Source organism: Sciurus vulgaris (genome assembly GCF_902686455.1).
Source record: "Sciurus vulgaris genome assembly, chromosome: 4".
NCBI lineage: Eukaryota > Metazoa > Chordata > Mammalia > Rodentia > Sciuridae > Sciurus > Sciurus vulgaris.
In genome coordinates, this window is record NC_136464.1 from 80,603,482 (window position 1) to 80,617,471 (window position 13,990).

Below are 13,990 nucleotides of genomic sequence, written 5' to 3' on the forward strand. Positions count from 1 at the left end.
CTGTCCCAGAAGAAGCAATACCCGGTGCCAAAGGCCCAGGGAGAAAATGCTCCCTGCCACATGCTCCACAGGGACCATCAGACATCTGAACATCCACTTCCAGAAGCTAGAGCCTAATCTATTTTTTCTTATTGCTGTGTCTCAGATGTGCAGCCTTCTGTCTAGTGATGATGACCTGTGGAGAGCGGTGACAGAGAATGGGAAAGCAGTGACTGAGACTGGAGGTCCCTGATGACCTCATGGCTGTGGCATGCCTAGTGCCCGGGAATGTTCCTGTGAAAGGGTACAGGATACTTAGCTGCTGTGGTAATGCCCTGCATGAGGAGGCTCTGTGCAAGAGTGCTATCAGCCCTGACCTTGGTCTCAGGTACATAGCTCCTGGGAATAGAGGAATTCTTAGGCTAGATAACCACAGTGTCTCACCAGCTCCATTACTCCTGAGCCTGCCCACTTTACAATAACTTTAAGCAATAGACTTTCTTGAGAGCTACACAAAGCTCCTTACATTGCACTTTGCAACCATAGATTGCAACTGCAGAAAAGCTACAAAGATATACTAGTTTCTATACTTGCCTGAATACAGAGAATAATGCTTGCATAGTCTTTAACCTGATAATGAGACATATAAATAAAGACTGCTGGCTTAACTCTCTAGATCTGCTTCTCCATCAGAGAGCAGCACTCCACCTGATCCCAGTTTTATCTTCAACTATGTGTTTGTGAGTATTTAATTTTCTAATCCCCCTTTTGCCCCTCGCCAGAACCACAAGTTTGGCTGCACTGGACATGGCAATCACCTTTCATTCAGTATCCTAGATTCTCATCCCGTCATGAGGTTTTAGTTTTAGAGACAGAATAGACCCCTGAGAAAAATAAATAGTTATTTATAGTTATTTCCAGGTTTTTTTTTTTTTTTTCAATATCTTGGAATCACATTTTTACATCCCCAGCTCCATATCTTCATGATTCATCAGGTCGTAGGCTTCTGAACTTCCTACAACTAGCTGAAAATTATCACCTTGTCTTGACAGACAATAACCGAAGATTCTCCTTTGCTTTCTACTGAGAAGTTCACTTATTTCCTTTCCTCTCCCTAATATGTCTAACAGCCCTTTCAACTGAGACTTCTTCAGCCTGGACCTTTGTCAGATGATTTATTGATTCATCTGTTCCCCACTCCTCCTCTTCAGCAATATTAGTATAGAACTGATTTTACCTCTATTTTAGGTGTGTTAATACCCAATTACTTTTGGAAAAAAAAAAAAAACAAAAAAAAAAACCCAGTTCCCTCCTGGATTCCTTGCCTTGTCTTTGACAAGATCTCCATTCTCTGAATGGATGTTATTGCCCTTGTTCTTCTCTTCAGGAAAAGTTGCTAGTTAATTGATTTTGAGCTACAACTCTTTAGATTCATGATCTTACTCATCACATGAGTCTTGAATACCCCCAAGGAGATCCTGAGAATATTCAGTTTCTGTAAGAGTTTATAAGTGCATGTGTCTTAGGTTCTTGGATCTGGTTCCTTCTTCCATATCCTATATCTTTCTTTCAACATCAAATATTGGTTGTTCTTGGTTCAAACATTCTCTTGTTGTGACCTATGGCAGACCATGATGCAATGAGTGCAACTCCTAATCATGGGGTTTGGCTTGTTTAGAATATCAAGCACTTTGGGATTTTCATCTATTACCATCACAGGTTGAAATTTGAGAAGCTATTCTGTGGTTGCCAGTCCTCAAGAACTTAAGCTGGTGGAGAACACAAATTATTCAAATTGTCAGTTGCTCTGAGGGATATGTGTCCTGTAGCAGGCGAAAGAAGCCCTGGGAAAGAAGATGGAAGAAACCCAAGTCAGGGAAACTTGTGCTGAGGCAGGAGGAAGAAAAGGTTTTGTTACTCTGAAGAAATGAACCAACAAAACCACATGTAGGGAGAACAGTGTGCACCAGGAAGGAGGCAAGGGTAGTTTCCTGGGAAGTAAGGAAGAGTAAAGAAGGGAGATAGAAAAGTAACAGGAGACTAGTAACAGCTGTTTAAGTCACTAAAAGACAGATATCAGGGAGAGGGTCCCCAATGCCCAGAGTTTGGTGTGGACTCAGGGACACATAGTGACTTTGGAGTCTAATAGACTTTAGGTCACAGGGAAGAATATTGAAGCTCATCCCACAGGTAACCCAGAAAGATTGAATGCCATACATTGTGTGAGATGCCCAGATCTGATCCTATACCACATATCACAGGACCATCCAATGACAAGACTTATACAGATTCCCTGGTCTTAAGTTCTCTTAGTAAATTAGGCTTGTTGAGTTTTGTAACCAAGTCTTATTCTTCTGCACATTCATCTTACTGCCAGACTCCCAAAGACCTAAACATAGAGCCCATCCTGCTTCTGTGATTTCCCCAAAACTTCCTTCTGAAAGCTGCTAGTCGTTCTTTAATATCATTGGAGATGCCCAGGTGATTAGGTACTGGGGTTATAGGCCAGAGCCTGAGTGTCCCTCAAGCTACAGTGGAGGAAAGAATTAACAGAGCAGCCAGAAACTATTATCTTTAGAAAGGTTTACTTGCAAAACTGGTCTTTGATTTGAGTCTCAGAATTTGGCTTTCTAGAGTTCCCACTATCCTCAGAATGTCTCGGAGTGGTTCACTGTGTCTAAAGATTTGAATAAACAATATGATTTTTTCTAAACACCTGTTTTCCTTCTGGAAGCCTGGAATTGAAGTATATTCCAGGCAGAAATTGCCTACTAAACCAGCACCCAATAAATAATCTTGAATACTAAGTTTCTAATGAACTGCCTCGGTATGCCATATAATACATGTGTTGTCACAGTTTCTTAGTAAAGGAATTAAGCACATCCTTTTTGACTCCATCAGGATAGGACCCTTAGAAGTTTGCACCTGGTTTCTTCCACAATCCAGCTCATGTTTTTATTTAACTTTTGTTGATTTGCTTTGTAACCTTTCACTATGCTAAATCATGGCTATGAGTACTACCATATCCTGAATCCAGTGGTGGGTCCTCCTAATGACTCATGGAACCTGGGGATAGTCTTAGGGATGCCCAACATGGGTAACACTGTGTACCAACTACAAATGTTATGAGAATTTAAATGAGATATTGCCTATAAAGTTATTAGCACATAGAGGCATACATCAGGTGCTTAATAAATGCCTGTTCCTTCTTCCCTGCATTTAATCTTTCTAAATAATTTAATTTTTTCTCTCATTGCTCCTTATTACTGATTTATTCATTAGCAAATGCTTATCATGCTCTCTCCATAACAGTTTGCAAGATACAGGTGATCACAGTGAGTCAGATCCTCTCTCCTGACCTTGTAGTCCAGTGTCTGATGTTTTCTGTCCCCATTTCTTTCTCTGTGTTGGCTGGCTTGAGATATCAGGGCCAACAAAGTCCTAACCTCCCCTCAAGAGGTGTACCTGAGCCCCTGATCCTTCAAGGACAAACCTCTGGTCAGCTCAGTTTCCTAGCTTGTTCTTAAAGAAGAAGAGTTCATGCCTGTAATCCCAGTTACTCAGGAGGTTGAGGCAGGAGGATCACAAGTTCAAGGTCATCCAGGAGAGCTTAGTGAGACTGTATCCCTGAAATAAATAAATAAATAAATAAATAAATAAATAAACAAACAAACAAATAAATAAATGTCAATTGGCAGTCCCCACTTTATAAGATGAAGAATTTTCCTATGCTTATAGTCTGAAATGAGGATTCCTACAAAAATCTCATCTTACCTCACAGTCTACAGCTGCAACCTCATGAAAAAGTAGCTTCAAACAGAGAAGCAGACAATGGGCCCTCAAACCACCAGACCTGCAGCAGAGATTCCTCAGGGCTTTACTCATGTTTCAACATTCATAACAGAGACTTTCATAACCAGAGGGCCCATACCACAGTTTCAAGTGCAGTTTGAGGTTCATCCTAGTGACTGGAACTTGGAAAAAAAAATCCTGGACTCTTGATCCCTGAAGCTTAATTTCAAAGACCGGAACAGAGGGACAAGGTGCTCTCATCCCCATCCTTCAGTCAGGATCTCAGAAGATTGGCCCAGAGACAGATGACCTGAATCTAGACTGTCAGGACAGGCACCAGAGCTCACACCTAGAAACCAGAGTTCAAAGCAAAAGTTTCAGTCAAGTCCTGAGGCCAGTTAAGAGAACAGATCCCAAAGCTTAGAGATCAGAGTCTACATCCAGAACATACAGTCCATACATAGTATCCTGGAAAGGGAAATGACATATAGTGGGGAGAGGTTCAGAGCTGCCATCCCTGTGACACCCAGCACTCCAAGAGAATCAAGAGATCTAGGTGTGAATCCAGTTCCTAAAATGTCAAGTTCTTCATTACCCCTGACATTTAAAATGCATTTCCTTCAATCTACAATGTTCTTCCTTGCACTTCTATACTTTGAAACTGCTCATCTTTCCTAGAAAGACACAATCTTTGGATGTTCTCTATATTGTTTTTTCTTCATAGCAGAAATTGTGCTAACATAAGTTTGTGTTAACTTACCCTGTTAAATTTTTTATCTCACAAAGAAAGCTATATTCTCCTTTTTCTCCCTAGGTTTTGTCCCAGAGACTGACACATAATGGATTTGGGTAGTAATCTGTAGAACAAGCAAACTGGATGGGGATATGTACGCGGAGGCTCTCTGTGCATCCATCCCTCGGCCCCTGCTGTTCTCACTGTGGCCAGGAGGTGGCAGGGCTGACCCACGACTTTCCTGTGGACACACCAAAATGTGTTTCCTTCAAGTGCTTCTGGTCTTCAGAGTTCAGTGAGTCTTCATCCCCCACTGTGGTTCTTGGAGGCTGTACAGAGTTTCTTGAGAGGACAAGATCCTCCACCTCCACCATTCTATGGATCTTTAAAGAGGGGAGTCAACTTGGGGCAAATATTCCTGAGTCAGACCCTCCTGGTTTTTCTAGGCCACTGTGTCTGTCCCAGGAGTAGGGGGAGCGGTCAGCCTTCCTGATACATTTTAAGTTGTTAATTACTTTCCTAAGCCCATTTTACGAGTAAATAACTGAGGTTTAGCTAGGTGAGGGCCCTTGTCTAAGGGTGGATATGGAGTAGAATCACATATGTGCACCTCTCCTGTCCCTAACACCCTCCCACACCTCTCCACTGAATTGAGGGCAAGGTTGCTGGGTACCAAGCTGGTCGGGAGGGGCAACTGGTATCTAGCCAAGCCCTTTGGGACCAAGTCTCTTCTCAGCCAGGGAACACCTTCCTTAGAATTAACCCTTCCAATTTCGCTACTCAGTCATTCTGGTTCATGATATCTACTTTTCTGTCCTTGAGAGCCTCACCTAAATCCTCATCTTCCTACTCCCAAGGGGTGGTTGTGGGGGTTGGTCGAGATTTCCAGACCTAAATGGGTCTCTTAATGCTGAACTGGGCTGGGAGACAGTTGGTTGTGCCTGGAAAGAAAGGAAAAGGAAGCCCAGAGGGGACCTATGGACCCAGATCCAGCAAGGCCCACCCCTCCACCTTCCTTGGCTGCTCAGTCTCTCCTACACAACCCGCTTGAGGAATCCTTGTCATTATATCTACACATGGAAGGCACACACAAGACATTTATAGAGTTGAGGTGTACCTAGACATGAGTGTGCACAGACATGAAGATACACAGATACACCTAATCTGCCGGTTATCAGAGGACTCTTGGTTACAAATTTATCCTTCCATTTATGCTGTTGATAAAGGACAGAATTCCTTTGTGTTTTTCAAGTGGGCACAGTGACAAACTTTTCAACAGATGGTGCTAGGAAGATGTCACAAGAACAAGGGCCTCCTGCAGTTTCTGGATGTCCCTCAGTGGGTCTGCTTTGTGAGTTGAGAATACTCTGTAGAGCCAGGGCCGGCACCCTGATGAGGCAGAGAGCTTACTGCAGTGACCTGGCCTCAACTCAACCTTCCTGCAGTCCTAGGAACTGGGAAAGAGCCTGGAGCTTCTTACCCACCCTGCCTGTGACTTCCTCTGCTTGTACTCTTCCCCCCCAGGTCTCCCACAGTCCAAGCAGTGCTCCAGGCCTGCTGTTGCAGCTGCACCCCATTCCCATTGTGCAATCATTATGGCCACCAGCTTCAGTCTGCCTGTCCCACCCTGATTCCTGTCTACCCCATGACTGTAGAGCTACTCTGGCTCAGAAAACAAGTGCAGTTCCTGGCCATTCAGTGGGTTCAACAACAACTTTTCAAATGGGCTCTGAACCATAGAAAATTTTTAATATCCTATAATCATTATTTTAATCACAGTTTAATATTCTATATTTTAAACTTCCCCTCTTTAGATCACTTTGTGATATCTGTCTCCTAAATGGCTCCAGAGTACTGGACCTTTTCAGAGTTCAAAATCAAAGGTGTGTGGTATGATCACAGGTAGGGTCACACGATTTACAAAAAGGCATAGGCTCTCATACAGAAATCTAGCATGGAAGTACATGTAGACAAGTTCATGTATTTGTACATACCTGGTACAGCATAGATTTTTTTCCAAGTGTACAGTGTAGGATTTTGGACAACTAAATTGATGATGCAATCAATCCATTATTGCAATAGCTGAACTTGCTGTTTCTGGTCCCAGGAAGATAAGAGAAGAGCTAAGAAGGTACCAAGGACGTTGAATTTATGATGTGGTCTTGAGACTTGCATAATTTTCTCTTCCAAAGGGGTCATCCTTGTTCTCAGTTGAATCAAATGTGGCTGCTAAATGAAGTTGGATACAGCAATCAAAAGTGAGACAAAGCTGTGAGACAGGGGTATTTCAGCCCAACTCCCTAAATGTCTGAACCTACCCTCTATGCCTGCCTGTTGGGTTTGGCTGCCAGTATGACTGCAGGGACAAATGAACTCCCTGATACACCTGCAAATGGTATGTGTATTTTCATGTATTTGTCTTTGTTGAAAAGAAGGCCCATGATGTCTCTGAATTCTCTCAGGGTTTATGACAAACAAAGAAAAAACTGTATGAGTGGAAACACAGGACAGTATAGGATGGGACGTATGGAAGGAAGAACATTAGCATCACGAGGGGCACTACTGAGCTGCTGTCAGTTTTCTCACAGTCAGACCAGGCTGTGGAATTCCGCTGCTGACCATGAACAATTCCCCCAATGGCCAACTTAAAACAAAACCACTCTGTATGAAACATGAAATCACTCCAAAATATGTCTTCACATAAAGAAAAGAGACTCTCTGTGAACCACAAAAGTGGAAATCATGCCCTTCTCCTGCTTAACATGAACATCAGCTGATCCTTTACAAAGTATAGCTTTGCCCCCCTCCACTCCACTCATCTTGAAATCTCAAGACACCCAATCAGAGTTGCCTGGCTTTCTGATAGTTTCTTAAACTTATTCTCAAATCACCCAACGTGAAACCAAATCCCATAAAAAATTCTGTCTTGGCAATCTGTTACTGAAAGTCTCATGGTAGACCATTGATGCAATAACCCTCCTGCAAAAGATAGGAAGAAGAAAACTAAAATCTGAAAAAAAGTAAAATAATTGACTTGGTGTTTTCCTGAAAAACTTTGGAGGGTAATGACAACTTCCACATATTGCCTTTGTGATACCTGCAGCATCCTTGTGGAAAGGGGAATGGGCTCAAAATCTTATTTTATAGAGGTCAAAACCAAAATTGAACCAGCATATGTGGTTTGTCTAAACTCACAATCATGAGTCAAAAACCAAGACTTCTGATTCTAAACCCATCCTCTGCCTCCCAGATGGAACTGTGCAGAACACTGCTTCCAAGGGAAAAAAAAAAAAAAAAAAAAAAAAAACTATGGCACAGTCATCCCACAGAGGAGGAGGGCTTGTCTGCATCAGGCAGGCTGTCAGGGTGAGCTGTGCCATGCACTCTGAGAGTGAACCCCACAAGGGTGCACAGCCAAGGCAGTGGTGCCCTCTTTCACATAACAGGGAACTGAGGCCATAAAGGCATTAGAACCTGGCCAAGCTTACATAGACAGGAAGTGGCAGACCTGAGATTCTACCCAGGCTACCAAAGGAGGTGGGATGGAGGCAGGCAGTCTTCCTATAGGTCAGAGAGGCAGTTATCTCTGCAGCCTCTTGGAGTGAGGTAGATTTCCAGTGCGGCTGTCAGAATGGAGGCAGTACTGGGAAGGCCCTAAAATCCTGAACAAAGGTACATAGTGGCCTTCTATGTGGTGTGGAGATCAGAGTGTATAATCAGAGGATGATGCATGTAGAGAGAGGCATCACACAGCACAGGTCTGCTGGAGCCCGGAGAGCAGGAAGGTGCTCATAAGTGAGTGGTACTCAAATCTGTGGATCAACTGTCAGATTGACTTGCCACCCAGAAGCCCTCCCCAACTCAACTCAATTCCAAGAAATGTCATGGTCCAGGAAAGCAGTTTCCTGGCTTTGAGCTTAGCACACAAGAAAAGCAAACACTGTGATTAAAGTGAGTACCTCCAGGGTGACCTGATGTCAATTACTTCACCTTACCTCCTCCACTGGAGCAAAGGGCAGAAGCTCTGGATAGTAAACAGTTGTGATGAGCGATAAACAAGATGCCTGCCGACTCTCTGGGCACCAATCTAATAGCCATCATTTGCTTTAGCCATGTGAGTCACTACCACCCGGGTATGCCTGCAGGCACAGGAGATGGGTCAGCAGGAAGTAAGGAAATCAGGCCCTTCCCTAACCAAAGAGAGTCCAATGGAAAGGAGCCTGGAAGGGCATCCGACTCACATCCTTTCTGGTGTTCGAAGGTCCCTACAAAATCCCCGTCCCAAATGGGACTGAGGCCCTGTGTGATGCTCGCATAATGGGGTCCCTCAATGCCCCAAACTAACTTGATATTTTCATGATAGCAGCTGCAGTTTGGATCTGGAATATCCCTCAAAGGCCTATGTATTAAAGTCTTGGTGCCCAGGCCACAGCACTTTTGGAAAGTCATATAAACTTTAAGAGGTGGGGCCCAATGAGAGGTTTTGGGTCATTAAAGGCATGCTCTTAAATAGAATTGTACAGTCCTGATTTCTTTTTCTTTCTCTCTCTTTCCTGGCCATGGTGCGAACAGTTCTTCCTCTACCATAATCTTCTATCTTAGTACACTGCCTCTCTACAGGTACAAAAGCAACCACAAAAGCAACTGGACCAAGGAACCATAGACTTCAAAACTATGAAGAAAAATAAAACTTTCCTTCTTTTATATGTTGGCTATTTCAGATATTTTGTTACAGTAATAGAAAACCAACTAACCCAGAAAAACAGCTAGAAGAGATTTAGTTCAGAATTTAGTGAATTGCACTTCCTAGAGGTATTGCTCAATTCCTTCTACACTATCCCTGTTGATTACTGGAACATGTTTATTTACCCACAAGATAACGCATCCTCTCCTCCCCAGATTTGTTCTTCCTTTGCCTTTGTTTTCTATTTTAACTGAATGGTCCTTAGGTATTTATATTGGAAAATTGTGTACCCATGAAAATGGTCTCCTTGTTCACCACTTCATATTCCACAAATTTCCAATGTAGGTCTGCTTTTTTCCAGTTCAACTCCCTTCTAATCTTTCTCCACACTGTAGAACAAACCTTACAAAATTCAAATGTGATGATCATGTGTCTTCTTCTGGAATCCACCAAAGACCTATAGGAGAATCCCCAAAGTCTTGAACACAGTTTACATGTCCTATTATCAATCAGTGACTCCCTCCTCTCCAATCACAGGGATCTCACACTGCAAACCTGGGCAGGCTGAATAGTGTTACCATTGGGAAGCCAGCCCCTTCTTTCTCACCTTCAAACCATTGCACAGGTTATTCACATGGTGAAACTGGGATAAACTACTAAAGGAAGCACTGACGGTCTTTGCAACATGAATTTCTTGAGACTCCTTTTGAAAACTTTTTGTTTTGAAATCATCTTAGTTTAACTTAACAGTTGAAAGAATCATGAAGAAAATTCCCCACATAGAGGCCCCGCCTCCTCTCCCTTGCCCTCTCTCTCTGGTCAGAATTACATGGCAGCAACTGCGCAAATCAAAAGCCGCTAAAATGCTGCTGCTGCCTTGGTAGTCTGTGACCTGAACGGACCCTGGGGGGCTGTGTGTGGGACCCCTACTCCCTGGATGAGTCAGATAAGTCCCATGGTATCAGAGTATGATGGTCATTGGTAGCTTTGATTGTGATTGTGGTGAGCTGGAGCTACCTGATCCCTAACAAAAGACATCTGTCAACCAACAGTCACCAGGGCTTCCTGTTGAAATACATAGCAACAAAGGAAGAAAAGAAACACAATGGAAATAGTGCTCATCAGCACCTTAGAATGATGCTCCTCAAGACCAATCCATCACTGAATGTGTCTGCACTATGAGGAGAATGTTCATAGAAGCCTGTTATGTGCATATTCATTCATATTTTAGCTAAATGTTAAAGAATTTAGCAGAGTATATCTGAGTGAATTGTATGTAATTTCATTCCATTTTAGTTTCTTGAGTGTGTTCTTTAGATGTTTGCAGAGTTGCTGACTCTTTCTTGAACTATGAGTACTGCAATCTTTTTAAGTCTCAATATGAGTAGAGCTTTTTGAGCTTTAAATCTGAGGGGAACTCAACAGGCTTGGTTGGCATATGCAGTGAACATCAAGAAACCTCCTTGCTATTGAAGCATAATTATTTTTTCCCTTTTTAAAAGATCTTTCCTTTTGATGCCAGTGTTCTTCCTTGTTTACACAAGTTCAATAATCTGAAGGGAAGTCAAGAGTAAGGGTTTTAAAATAGCAGAGAAACTTGCAAGTCTTATGAACATTCATGGTTTTGATCTGGGTTCTAGTTATATGGTCTTAAAACCACTGGGTTGTGGAGGCAATGGCTTGGTTTTATCTACTGTAGACAATGACTGTGACAAAAGAGTAGCCATCAAGAGAATTGTCCTTACTGATCCCTGGAGTGTCAAACATACTCTCCATGAAATCAAAATTATTAGAATACTTGACTATGATAGCATTGTGAAAGTTTTTGAATTTCTTGGCCCCAGTGGAAGCCAGTTAACAGACAATATGGGCTCTATTACCAAACTGAACAGTGTTTACATTGTTCAGGAGTACACAGAGACAGACTTCTAATGTATCAGCTGTTATGTGGGCTCAAGTATATTCACTCTATAAATGTACTGCACAGAGATCTCAAACTAGCTAATCTTTTCATTAATACTGAAGACTAAGACTAGGTGACTTTGGTCTTTCTTGCATGGGTCATGGATCTTCATTATTCCCATATGAGTCATCTTTCTGAAGGTTTGGTTACAGATCTCCATGTCTTTTACTTTCTCTAATAGTTATACTAAAGTCATCGACATGTGGGCTGCAGGCTGCGTCTTTGCTGAAAATGCTGACTGGTAAAAACCTCTTTGCAGGTAGGTACACATGAACTTGAACAAATGCATCTGATTTTAAAATCTAATCCTGTTGTACATGCGGAAGATAGTCAGGAACTTCTCAATGTAATGCCAGGTTACATTAGAAATGACATGACCAAGCCACACAAACCTTTATTTCAGCTGCTTCCAGGAATTAGTTGAGAAGCACTGGATTTCCTGGAACAAATTTTGACATTTAGCCCTTTGGATCAGTTGACAGCAGAGGAAGCACTCTCTCATCCTTACCTGAGTATATATTCTTTTCCAATGGATGAGCCAATTTCAGGCCAACCTTTTCATATTGAAGATGAAGTTGATTTCATATTGAATGAAGCAAAAATGCTATATTTTGCTTATGGCTGAAACTCACAGTCACATTTATAACTGGAAAAAGTACCATGATTGCTAGTTTTTGGAGCATGATTAACCTACACATAACAACTTTGATATTGATAGAGTTCAGTTTGACCCAAGTGCTCTGTATGATGTCACTGATGAAGAAGAAGTACAAGTTGACCCTCAAAAATATTTGGATGGAGATTGACAAAAATACCTGGAGGACCCTGCTTTTGATACCAATAATTTTACTGAGACTTATTGGCAGTACTCAGACCATCATGAAAACAAATATTGTAACCTAAAGAGCAGCCATACCATACAAAACAAGGTCATCATCATAGTTAGATAATTTAGTTTGGAGAGATAGTGAAGTTAATCATTATTATGAACCCAACAATATTATAGATCTTTCAAATTAGAAAGAACAAAGCAAAGATAAATCTAATAAGAAAGACAAGTCAAAACGTGAAAGGAATGGATTTGTTAAAACCCAGATAGCACTAAAAGAAGCATCACAACAACTGAAAAAGAAAGGGAAAAGAATCAGGGATTTGATTTTGATTCCTTTGTTGCAAGAACTATTCAACTTTGTTCACAACATGACCCTACTAATGTTGTTGATAAATTAAATGACTCAATGTCCCCACTAGTGTTGAAAAGTTTGGTTATCAAAGTCAGCAAGCCGAGAAAAATGGGAAAAAGGAATGTCAAATTTGGCTCAGTTAGAAGCCATGTAACTGGTATAAGTTGTTTTCCTTCTCAACTTATTCATCCCTCCTGACCTTTAAAAAAAAAAAAAAAAAAAAAAAAAACTGGTTGATGGGTAAACATTCCTCCCTACCACTCACAAACTGGCTATCCCAAGCGGGAAAGAAGATACTGAAATGCTAAAACCTGAGCCAGTAGATGGGAAGCTTGGGGGAAGAGGAAACGAAGGATTTCTGAACAACACTGGGGAGTTCCTTTTTAACAAGCAACTTGAATCCATAGGCATCACACAATTTCATAATCCAGTGGGCTCACCATTTAATTCAACCAGGCCACCTTAACACCTTCTGCTATGAAAGATTCCCCTCAGATTCCTCATAAAACAGCAGCATTCTGAAACATCCGAACTAAAACACTCAGTAGACATTTCTTTTTGTATTCTCTTTTTTATTACCAGTGTTTAAGTCATTTTTGACTTGAATCAGATGGTGTCCTTTAGTGAGGATTCTTAATAGTTCTTGGTTTTTAAAATTCAGAATTTTTTTCAATTATGAGATAGTTTTCATTTTAACTGGTATATCATTTGCCCACAAAAAGAACTGAGCAAAGTAATGCAATGCAGGAGGAGACAGAAGAAATGCACCAAGACAAGTAAAAAACATTCTCCCATAGAACAATGATAACAATGATCTGTTTTACAGGAAACAAAATATTTGCCTTGAAATTTTCACAGTAAGACTGTACATAATCACATGAAAATATCTATTTTTCTAAAACATTTTCCATTCATTAGTATTTTCCTGTTTTTCACACTGTACACATTTTTAAAAATGCATGATACTAGCAGAAACTAAAAATGAATGCTGAATTTGGTAAACGTGTGTTATCTACCTCAAGGTAACAAAAGTATGTGGCAAAACACATACTACCCATAGTGCTTCACAATAAGCACTTCCATTTAGCCAGTGTTTATTGTAGTAAACTCTTAAGACTCATTGTTTATAAATGTTCTGGTATTCATTCTTTATAGTAAAGTGTTAATATATCACGTTTTATTTATTTTAGCAAATCACTATGTTTTCTGTATTTAATTATAAAATAAACTTAGTTTTAAAATTTTGTTTGCAACTACACTTTTTCCAGTGGGCACTATGGTTTGTTACCTACCTAACTGAATATATAATATCAGCTTATTCTAAGGCTGTCCATGTACTTAATTTACATAAGTGTTCATTTTAAGTAAAGTACTTACTAAGTATAGGAATTTGTAGTTTGTGCTTGATCTATCTTCAAAGAAAAATTAGGGATTGCTTTATTATAAAATGATCCTAGAAGTCTTAATTGTGTTTATTTTTTTTAAATACTGTAATGTTAGACTTGTGTGCATGAAAGTAATTAAGGTACATCATTATTGTAGTAGAAAAGTTGTACATGAGAAGACATTTTTTGTCTTTACCGTATGTTTTTACTGAATGATCTATTCCTCATCCCAAGGCAATCATGAATAAAATTATGTTAAATGTAAAAAAA

At 40.8% G+C, this 13,990-nt stretch overlaps 1 pseudogene across 1 annotated transcript; it reads left to right on the forward strand.

Annotated features, from left to right (window-relative positions):
- Nucleotides 1-239: 239 nt before the first annotated feature.
- On the forward strand, nt 240-12,857 carry LOC306660239 (mitogen-activated protein kinase 6-like; annotated as a pseudogene). The gene is made up of 3 exons: nt 240-367; nt 10,748-11,410; nt 11,580-12,857. The product of its transcript is annotated as a mitogen-activated protein kinase 6-like (transcript).
- Nucleotides 12,858-13,990: the final 1,133 nt, after the last annotated feature.